Below are 12,451 nucleotides of genomic sequence, written 5' to 3'. Positions count from 1 at the left end.
AACTTCCTCCCACATAGTCACTCTGGCTGCCTATAGATAATCTCTTTTGGAGGGAAATAAAAAAAGACAGAGTGACTAAAAATATTAAGGACTTTTTAGCCCCACATGAGAAAAAAAGGGGAGCTAATCCTGAAACAACCACACCTACAGTAATCAACAAAATACTAACCACAAGAACAACAATAAAAACTGTAACTCACAGAAACTATGTACAGCAAGGGGGGTAGTGGGGTGGGTGTGATTACTATAGGGTACATTACCAAAACTTAAGCAATGTGGAGGAGGAAGGATAAGGGTCCAGAGCCCACTGGGGAATGGACTTTCCAAAGCCTGCTCTGGACCTAGAGAAGGAGGCCACTTTGTAGTGCTTTGAAAATGTACAGAAGGAGAGCCAAGCAGCTGCTGCTAGAATGCTTCTAGCATCCACCCTTTTCCAATACACCATCGAATAAGCTAAGGCCCTGGTAGAATGGGCCCTAACCCTGCCTAGAATGGTTTTGCCATGGTGGGTGTAACAAAACACAATAGCAGAGGACAACCATCTTCATATAGTCTATTTAGACACACTTCAACCTTTCTTGGTCTGTGTATAGGAAATATATATAAGTTCAGCTTTCCTGAAAGGCTTGGTTCTGTCAAGGTAATACCTGAATTGCCTGCATACATAAAAGGTATACAGAATCTTTTCTCCCTTGTTTTCTTTCTCTGGATACAAAAAATTAGGAGACTGATGGCTTGATTAACAGTGAACTCTTGAGACAAGCTTAAGCATGAATGTTGGGTCACATAGTAACCCCACCATTGTAGAAAACCAAATAGGTTTCTCCCTCCACAAGAGCTTGCGACTCAGATACTTGCACTACAGATGTCAGACCAACAAGTAAAACAGTTTTCCAAGCAATGAATTTCACTAAGCCAAAGAGGTAAGTTCAAAAGGTGACAGTCAGATTGTCCAATACAAAATTGAGATCCCAGGATAGAGATAATTCTTTGTGAAGGAATTTCTCATGCGGCAACCCTTTTATAAATTGTTTGACCACAAACAGCAAACAAAGAGGGGGATCCATGGGCAGATTAGCTGAAATGGTCAGTAGATGAACTTTGATAGAAGAACATGAAAGGCCGGGTGACAGTAACTTAGACAAATATTTAAACATCAGGGTGCAGACTCCCTGATAGAATCCTGGTTATTGGCTAGGCACTAACTAGGAAATTTCCATTTGCCAGCGTATTACTTTCTAGTAGCAGGAGTTCTTGCCTCCTTTAGTACCTGCATATTCTTGTGAAAAAGGTGCCTAAAATGTATCGAAAATGAATCATCCAGGCAAGTCAGTTGCAGTTCCTTGATGTCAGACTGTATCAAACTCCCCTTGAACTGTGTGAGTAGATCCAGTTTGCGAGGAAGTTTGTGATAATTGCCCTTGGCCAATTTCATAAGAAGGGAGAACCAATTTTGCCTAGGTGGAAAGGGAGTCACCACAGTGATTTTTAGTAAACATTTCAGAAAATTTCAGAAGTGCCCCAGAAATCATTGGAAAAGTTGAAAAAGCATAAAACTTTGTTTGCAGGGATTCCTGGAACAAAATTGATCTAGTTGTCTGTTTTGGAGGGAGAAATGTAAACCAAAAAAAAAAAAAAAAACGGTTTACATTTTGACAAACAGAACATCGGAGCTTTGAAAGCGGATCAGACTCATATATTACAAAGTTAACATATGTCAATGGCTAAATATGCAGCCAATGGCATAAGAAAAGATGCACAACACATAAAAAATAACATTTAATGTCATGGCCACAGTAACACAAAATACAACCGTAGGGCATGTGTGCGTAAATGGGAACACAAGGAAAATATATACAAATGTCATAAAATAGCAATGCAACACAAATCATGATTTCACCATAATAGTCAATGGTTTGCATGCTACACCACAACTAAGCTGTAAGGGTTGCTAAGGGCCTGTGACAGTGTTTGGCATGGTAACTATGAATTAATAGTCAATGCCATGCAAATGAGGCAAGTAATAGTGAATCACAAACGTCCCGCCGGCCTAAGGATGTACCATATGGCACAGCGCTACAACACCAAGGAGTGGTCTGGAGGAATACATGACATCAGCAGTGGGGTGTGTCACTGCAGCTGTAAGCACTATGGAGAAATGCAAATCCGGGCTTCCCGTTGCTAAGCAAAGCCGCAGGACTGGGACGTGGATGTAGGTATAGCTTTGCTTAACTGAGAGCACACATGGTGCCTGAAAAGCGCATGTGTACATGGATGAAAATGTGCCCGAAACCCGGTAAGCGGACGCACGAGCCGCACACCACAGCCCAAAAAGGAAGTTTAGGGGAAGACAATAAGGAAATGCTGCAGTAGGGTAATTGGAGTACAACTGAGCAATTAACACCTATTAACTCACAGTGGGCCATTGACGGCAGCTAACAAGGCTGCTAGCAGCAACCTGCAGAACAGGATAGGGGAGGTGTCAGATTGCAAAGAAAAGAGAACTGTAACCGCCGAGCAAAGCAAACCTACAGTAGATCGGCAATAGAACACATTTTGCAAGACAATCCTGGTTCAGGAAAGTACAAAACAAGAAAGCAGGCTGCTGGATGCATGCCAGACAATAGGAGGGGAATCATTAAGAAAAGTTGAGGCAAGGGCAAGAGGTAATCCACGGCAGCTAAATGTAATTCAACACCAAAGGCAGCAAAATAGCAGTACCTGTGATAAAACACAAGATACCTGCAGCTCCGAATGTACATACACACCCTATGACATCATCAGTGTTCAAAGCACAATAGTATAAAGTGTGAAGGCACCTCACACACACTTGTGTATTCCCAAACACTGCACCATCAGTGTAAACAGATGGGGAACTTTTACAATGTACTTGTTGGGAGCTGCCATAGCTGTGATTCATCAGCATGTGTTGGAGACTGAAGGTGTTGTGGAGGATGATGCTGACAACCACCTCAGGCCCCGGAGGAGGAGAAGAGTGTTGAGACCAAGGGTAACCTACCAGGGGCTACATGATGTGGAGATAGTAGAACGTTACAGTGTGGACAGGGACATCATACAGCAAATAGCTGAGCTGTGCCAGCCACGCCTGAGATCCAGAAACAACAGAGGGGAACCAATCCCAGTGGACACGAAGGTATGTGTAAGTTTGAGAATACTAACCACAGGTACCTTTCAAAGGCCAACTGGAGATATCATGGGGATCTCACAGGCATCATCATCCAGGGTACTCCACCAGTTCCTGGATGCCATGTTACCACATGCCAGTGAGCATATATACTTCCACCGACTGAGTTGGCCAGCAATATGCGTCTCTTCCACCATGTGGCACACTACTCGGAGGTACTGGGTGCAATAGACTGCATGCACATACATATCAAGTCACCACCCGGAGAGCATGGTAGGCACTACATAAACCGCAAGGGATACCACTCCATCAACTGCCAGGTCATGTGCAATGCCCAGGGCATTATCACTGATATGTGTGCTGGCAGCCCTAGAAGCTATCATGACTCCCACATCTGGCATGCCTCACAGCTGTATCAGGTATTTGTCAGGGGGGACATCCCATATGGCCACCTTGTGGGGGATGCTGGCTATGCACTGGAGCCGTGGATGATGACTCCCATCAGAAATGCACACACACCCATGCAAGAACACCATAATGAGGCACATGCACAAACCAGAATCATCATAGAGCGTGTGTTTGGGATGCTGAAATCACGGTTCCGTTGCTTGGACATATCTGATGGAGCCTTGCAGTACTCTCCAGGCATGTGTGCCCACATCTTCATAGTATGTGCCATGCTACATAATATGATCCTGCGGAAATGGCTGCAGCAGGGACATAATGGTGAAGGCCCTCACAGCCCACCGCAATTGCCAAGGCCATCACAGGCACAGAGGGATTCAGACCACAAACAACCTGTGCCAGCCCCAGTAGGCAGATGGAGATGTGCCCAATATGCCCATGCCTTGGCAAAGAGGGAACGTATAGCACATACACTGACAGTGTAGGCCCCTACAGACTGACACACTTCTCCACCTGCACACACAGTAAAATGGATGGCACGCACACATGACCACCTGCAAATTGTAATGTATAGGTGGCCTGCTGTGTGAATCCTACATAGGCAGCCCTCAACTATTGCACACACAACAGCTATTGGAACAAGGATAGTCAACACCTGAACAGTAAACAAAGCTAACAGCATATGTTGATACTGTATGTATAGGTTCCTAGGTACATCGGTAGGTACATTCCCGATTGTCAGAGGCCAGTCAGCAGCCTAGGCAAAATGTGTCTGCTATCTCCACCCCATTGATTAACCAACTGTCCCCCTGTAGAGCAGAGCCAATTGTGGGATCCATGTGTGTAACCCCTGTTCCCCATCTACTCTGCATGGATTCCCCGGTGTGTTAATGAGGGCCTCCATATAATGTAATTAGGGATGTAGTGCCAAAGCATGGGGAGTACCCATGACAGGTATCTGCCACCCCAGCATTCTTCAGTTATGGTTGTGTCAAGGTGTAAAACATTACAGTGTGTGGCTCACTCTGACATAGATTCCCAATGCTGGAGCACATCCATTAAACATCACTTGGACATACCATTAACTGGTATCATCCATACGTAAACTAACTGAGTTACACATTTGACTGCAGTATGGAGGAACAGCTGTAGTACAGTCCGCATACAAAACACCATTAACACCTGTACAAATCCCCGATGATCAAGTGGTAAAGCCACTGACTATGTCATGTATGTACCCAGTTCCACGTGCAGCAAGGTCCGTTACGTAATCCCGATGGCATGAATAATGGATGTTGTATGCAAGTCATTAGAGCACGTTTAAGAAAATGTTAGTGGGTTTATATGGCAGCAAGTGACGGTAAGCATCGTTTAAACATGACTACATGGATATGCACAAAACAGGTCTAAGCTTTGCCGAATTCCGTGCAGCTCACGGTCAAAGAACAGGTGAAACCAGCATTATTCTCCCTTGTACTAACAGTGCCTGCTTTGAGAGGTAAAACGACCACTGGCAGGTGTAGAACATGCAACCATGTACACAATCACCTACCACTAAGCTACCTGAGATGTACCAACAGCAGGTGTGTATTGTGACAGGTTAAAACACAAAAGGGCGGAGTTCAGCAAACAGTATACACCGCCATGTACCCAACAAAAGGTGTGTACACTCTCTCTCCCTCTCCCTGTCTATATATATATATATATATATATATATATATATATATATATATAAATAATAGGGATAGAAAGGGTGATAAAGAGATGTATGTTGATATATACGGATATACATATATCTGCGAATATATAGACAGGTTAACGACTTGTACACAACCATGGAGTTACAAATAAATAGGATACTGCCGACTACCGAATGCTTTACATATCAACACGCGTAATCACGAGGCTTAAAGACCAAAAGACAACAGTACCGGAACACTATAACCGAGAGTAATATTATCACGATGTTAAGGGACATTTAGTTATTGCTGCTGGTGCTGCAGTCCAGGTAGGTACTGTGCTTAAGTGTGGTTCTGATTGCTGTAGTGTGTGTAAGTGCATGTTGAGAGTGTGGTGTGTGTTTCCGTGGGACTGTAATGTGTGTGTGTGTGTGTGTGTGTGTGTGTGTGTGTGTGTGTGTGTGTGTGTGTGTGTGTGTGTGTGTGTGTGTGTGTTTGCATCGTGTGTCTGTTCGTGCTAACTCGGAGGTAGATTATTACAGTAGTTGTGGTCATAGCCGGCCTTAGGCATACGGTTACCATCTGTCCCACTTTGAGAGGGACAGTCCCTCTTTGGGCAGTTGTGTCCTGACAACAAATATTAAAAAGGGCAAATGTACAGAGATTGTAGGACATAATGATGTCCCATATATTATGTAATAGTTGCATTAAATAGTTATTTCTGTCTCTAAAATATGTAAATTGTACAAGAAACATAATAAGCAACTAAAGTGCTACAAGAATAAGGTTTTATTTAGGGCAAAATAAGTTCTATCCTTTGTACTGACAGTTGGTATGTGTCAGCCTCTAAACCCCGATGTGTGCCTTGCAAATGTCCCACTATGGCCATTTGAAAAGGTGGCAACCCAAGCCAAAGAGTTTGAGTCATCAACACAACTGCAATGAGTGCAAATATCTGTGACAGAAATACACGAGACAGCTTTCATGTAGCAACATTTCATTACATATCAATGTATTTCAGAGGGATTGAAGGATCAACATCACCTTCATGCTATATAGGAACCAATTAACAATGGCTTAATGAATAAACCTGCAATAACCATAGTATTAGTCTACTAAATGAAAGGTCTTCAATTAGGGAAGGGGCCCCCACACACATATGGAATATGTATAAATGCAGTCCCCACAAACCTATATCTGCTATGTACACCCACCTACATCTCCCCCGCACCCGAAACAATTGCAATACAGACTGTAATGACATCACAAACATCCATTCACTCAATGACATCTGCAGAAGTGTTAACATACCTTGTGAGAGACACACTTGTAATGGCGCCATGTGAAATCGTTGCTGTTGTACAATGGAACAGACGCCAATGTTACAGGTTTTGTTTGCAATAGTCTTGTATCATACGCTTGAGATAACAGCTACACTCACATGTAGAACTATATACTCTAGCCGTCACACACAATCCACGGGGGACATGAATTCATAGTATCTGTGTCTCTCCATATAGCAGTTGCAATTCATCACAATAAAATACATCCAGACCATCTCCCTCGAAGGTAGGGCAAAAGGACAATGCCCAAGTGGAGTATTCAATTATACCCCACTGTTGCCATGTAATTGGCCAATGGAGTAGCTGCACAGCTGATGTGCATGTAATAATTTACTCTGGAACACCAATTGGTGGCAGGATACCACATGTTACAGGTATCCACGTATAAAACGATGGCTTGCCATACATTCATACTGTATGCTCATACCATAGAGCCGTTTAAAGAGGAAAGGAGTAACACAGATATTATCGTAAACTCGGACCACTAAGAAGGTATGTAGAACACTCAGTATGTTAGTGTATGTAGTGCCTGTTCTGTATTAATGAAAGTGTACGCGATGCATACAGTGGGAAAAGGTATTATGTAGTGATGTCTTGTTGAGCATAGTAACGCTTGTAGAAATTGTGTGTATTGCTGTGGGCCACAAGGTAAACACCTCATACACCACATGGGATGCTACATAAGGGCTTTAAACATAACAATTCCACTCCAGCCGCTGTCGGTGGTAGGGTTTGTCCAACAAGTACGTGCCATAACAGGGGATAGTATATGTTGATATACTGTAACAGTAGGCATATGTATGGGTATATAACGAGAATAACATGCCTAAGGTGGTCCTGCTGTACAATTATGCTTTGCATTATGGGATATGGTTTACAAAATGTGAAAAGTACAGTATTGTAGGTAGATATGTCAAATATTTTACATAGCATTACTGTTATATTATGCAAACATAAGGTATGTGTATTGGAATGTACAATACACAATAACAGGATACATATGTCTTGCAGTCACCAGACAGTGTAACAGCATGATAGCCAATTGAAATGGAAGAGCTACTCAATTATCCATGCACAAAGGACATGTAATAGCTTCATAGGTTCATAGTTAGGTACTATGCTGTCTGACCAAGTCCATTTGTAAGCCCAAATACAGTGTTTTCACTGTTCGCACCTCCCTAGGTTAGTGTCCTGTGCCTGTAAACAGCACAGCCATTTGCTTCCTGCACCTGTGTACAGTACAGCCACTGCAGTGATCCCTGGCATACATGTCTGTTCCCCATTCACCCATCGAGGTATCTCATGAAGAGTGCTAATGAGGGTCCCTGCCTAATGTACATAGGAATCATGTTCCAAAGCATGGTGAGTGTCCGTTTCAGGAATGTATCCCTCCAGCATGTGCTACTCATTGTTGCATTTGGGTACATATCCCAGAGCATGTTGCTCTCAGTGGCTTTTGCTTATGTTGCTTATGTGGAGCATATCCATCAATATTGTTGTGGACATGGGCTTTGTATGTTCAGCAGAGGTCACCTCTGAGTATGCAGTATGCAAATGACTACAGTGGGGTTTTAGTAGTTGTGCTGCATACGTCATCCTTCGGAGGTGAGTAATACTGTTGGTGTGTTAATGTTGTGGTATTTAAAGCCATTGCTGTTCCGTAAGGTACACCCCAAATGGGGTGTTGTACCCTTGAACGTGTTTCATAAGTCAGGAATATAGTGGTACAATGGCAGCCTTTGTTCCGGCTACAAACCCATTACAGATTAGGGTGGCCATGTAGAAGGATATCCACGCCCCCTTGGCAATAAGGTTATCAAAGGAGTGGGTGCCATCTACGTGTGTACTAAGATCCCTTATAATGTCTTATGTATGTAGGGGACTACCACCTATGTGATAGTCACTGGGTGATTGTTGTAATCCAAAGGGGATGTCTATGCACCTTGTGGCATGCTGCTTGAGGCCATGTTACCACCACCAGCTATCCGTCACAGTGATACCCTTATAAAGGGGGTGTGTATTAGCTGGTGAATCAATCATGGCCCCTAGTTTGCAGTCGTCTGGAAACCTATTCAGGGAAAGTCTTTCTGTGTTAGACTGTACCTCAGGGAAGCATATAACGAACATGAGTGGCCCTATGACAGAGGACTGGGTATGCCATTTGTAACTGATGTACAGTAGGAACTATGGTATGCTACCCTCACCGTGTGTGTCCTGTCCGTGAACCACTTTGCATAACATCTCAAGACGTATGGGTCGCTGTGCAGGTGGATGTGTATATTGACAATACCAGAATGGTGAACGGTGTTGAAAGCCAATGAGAGGACAAGGTAGGCTGTGTGGACCTCCTTACCATCATCTACTACCTTTGTAACTGTCTCAAAGGACTCCACCAAGTGTAGGAGCCATGGTGTGGCCCTAACAAATCCAACCTGGGTGGTATCAAAGGTTTGAAGGCCAACAATGTCTCTGTGAATGACTTCCATGATGATGTTCTCCATAGCCTTGCAGAACAGTCTAGTCAGGCGTATAGGGCAGTAGTTCCTCTGGTCCATTGTGGCGCCACCTTTGTGGAGTGTGATAACTGTTGCTGTGCACCATTCAGGGTCCACAATGCCTGATACAAGGCTATTAGTGAATCTAGTGCCCAAGTGGGGAGCCATGTCATTCTGAGGTTTGTGTAAATCGCAGCCTGGGATGTTGGATGGTCACATGGAGTGTGTGTTCCAGGCTTTAGAGAGAGCAGGTTTGAACTGCGTAGTTGTGACTGCAGGGACTCTGCATTGATCCTGTATTGATTTGGGCCCTTTAGGGTGTGAGAGGGGTGTAAAGTTAGCTGCCAGGATGTTGCCAATATCAGTCGGTTCTGTAATGTTTCTGCCTAACCATTGTATGTCAGAGCAGATGTGGGTATTGCCATCGAGAGTAGTGACATACCTCCATAATGCTTAGTGGTAGTCCTTGGAATGTGTCGCAGTAATCTTTATGTAGCTAGCTTTGGAGGATGTAAGAGGGGATCCCAGAATCCTACTGAGGCTGACCAGGGAGCTACCCAACCCATGGGAGTGTACCCTACTTTGCAACAGTCTCCTTCTGTCGTGCATTATGTCCATGGCAGTGAACCTCCAGAGTGGCGTCCGTTATGTGGTGGGTACCGTCATGGCTCTGTTTGGGATAGCATGATCCATGCAGTCATGTAAGTGCTAATGAAGTGCAGTTGTGAATGTTTGTGCATTTGTAACTATATTGTCCATCTGCACGGGTGTCATGGCGTTTACTACTTCTGTCATACAAAATTTGAAGTTGGCTTTGTAGAAATATTGTACTGTGTTTTCCGTGAAGGGTGTGGTGCCGGGATGTGGATAACAAGGGTGATTAGCATACGTTCGGAACTGACCAACGAGGGGATAACCCCAGTTGTGTAATGTCCAGGTCTAGGATATTGTTGGCCTTGGTGGTGGTGTGTATAGGTTGATCCAGCTGATTGGAGTTTATTAATCCATGAAAGTGTTGGCCTAATTTGTCGGTACATGAGTAGGTATCATAGTTAGGTGTGGGGTAGTGTCAGTGTCAGATGAGTAGTTCCTGTTTGAACCCTACTTTCCAGTACACCAAGAAATGAGGGCCGTTAACCATGGGGTATGGTGTGGAATCCATAGCAAGCTACAATTTGTATAGCAGTTCTGGTCACAGTTAGTTGCACTTGGATTGCCTCTGATGCATCGTGCTAAGCAACCAGCATGGAGGTGTGCACATCCCTGTGAAATATGGACACACCACCGCCGTGGTTGTTCAGGTCCTGGTTACATGACTGAAAGGTGTGGTCTGCGTAATAGCCTGTCAGTGCAGGGGTGCTCTCCGGAGCCTAGACGCAGGTCACAGTCACTGCAGAGACATCGAAGTGGTCCATTATAAGGAGTGCCTCGGATGAGTGCGTTTGAGATGAAGATGTCAAGCATTGAGTAACATTACCCTCAGGTTTTGCTTGCCTGTACCTGTTCTGGTGGTGAATATGTTATTTGAAATGTGTCTAAAACAGGCAGTATAGGAGCAGCAAGAGCCTTAGATATAATCCATAATCCCACAGCTGACAGGTGCAGGCCATCTGTGCCAAAGCATTGTGGTTTGTCGACCATGTTCTTCAAAGCAGACAGATACTGGATACTCTTGGAATGACACCAGAAGCATAGGCAACTGTTGAAGTGAATAAGTCTGTTGTTGTACTGTGTCATCAGTCTGGACTAATGCAGAATGCTTCTCAGGGCTTGGGCGATACCTGCCTGGGCTACAAGATCGGAGAGCTATTGCATGTCCCTGTACATGTAGTCCAGGAAGTTATATCTCAGGGCATTTACACTAACATGGAGAATGACAGTCATATTGTACCTGTTGAGGAGTGACCTGAGTGCATAGGTTATGTTGTGGATCCTGTTACCCAACAGCCAGATGACAGTGACTATCGCCTTGTGTGGTCTGCTGAGTGGGACATCAGTGTGACCGCCTGCAGAGTCACCTATGACTAGTGTGTTGGGTATGTTATAACACCCTATTGGCTGTAGTTGATGGGCACACATGAGTCTGTGGGCTATAAGTAATTGGTGTTGTGCTTGGTGATGGGGGCTGCCTCTGTTGCCTACATAGAGTAGTATGGAGAGGCTCCGCAAATGTTGTACTCTTACTATGTGTGGCCTGTGGTGGTGGAGATCTACTGAGATTATGTGATGAGTGGGGTGTGCTGCAAATGTTTAACATCCCCACATGTTTGTCAGGTTAAGTCTGGGATGGAGAGAGCATTATCTCCAGCATGGCTACATATGTGCATCTCCCACAGGCTGTAGTGTCTTATGTTAGGAGGTGAGCATTGACTGTGTACATGAGACGATTGCTATATTGCCTCATGTTGCCCACATTCATCATATAGACAGGCAATAACACTGCTAAGTGACATTTGGACATGCCTGTATATTCAACCATTTCTCACAAGATATGTGAGGTAAGTGTGTACAACAGCTGTTGTACTGTAAGCATGCTGGAAATGTAAGGACAAACAGTGTTTACCTGTAGGAAATGAGTAGGATTGAGTGATATAGTAATTAGTAGCTCGTGAAGTGCGTACATGTTCTGAACAAGTGCTGAGCATGAATAAGCAATACAGATAGGGTGTTGGATAATATAAACTCACTGCCCCCCCAACAGGTACACAATCACATATCCATGAACACTACAGAGCCCCTGTAACCATAACTATGATGGTACAAGGTGCACTCAGGCTGTATGTGACCTGTTCAAATTCCTGGTTGTATAATACACATATGGCAAAACAGTTTGCTCTACACATACACTGCCATGTAAAACATAGGTTCATGGCAGTCTGTGAAAATACTGAATGGATCACACTAATAGTTATCACAACCCACAAAGTGGAGACGCCACTCATAATGGGAGGCACAGCACTATTACCCTGCTGAGTATGGTCTGAAAGTCTATGAACCTTAATCAACGTAGATGAATTCACATTGCATAGCATACCTGTGACAGGTCATAGGACATCATCACCCATACTGTGTTCCGCCTACACTCAGTATACTACATGTACCTTCGTATGTCACAGGCGTGTTCTACCAGTGGCCTGTTCATAGAAGCAACACTACAAAAGGTGTCTAAGTGACATGTGCATATCACACCAGTGGCAGCTACAGTAAAACAGGGTTAATGTTTGTACTCCCCTGTCATTGTAGCCCATACCACACAGACAAATGGGAGGCATCTGCATATGTTAAAATGTGAATGGCCATGACCTAGGAGCAATAGCTGACTCACTGTTGTGGACAACATACAGCATGGGCTTTGTGGGTGAGGTGCATGACATATGTGCACAA

The sequence above is a fragment of the Protopterus annectens genome, chromosome 2.part1, assembly GCF_019279795.1.
Source record: "Protopterus annectens isolate FY-2018-M chromosome 2.part1, PAN1.0, whole genome shotgun sequence".
NCBI classification, from domain to species: domain Eukaryota; kingdom Metazoa; phylum Chordata; order Ceratodontiformes; family Protopteridae; genus Protopterus; species Protopterus annectens.
The sequence above is the reverse complement of the archived record's forward strand: the minus strand, read 5'-3'. Positions refer to the sequence as shown.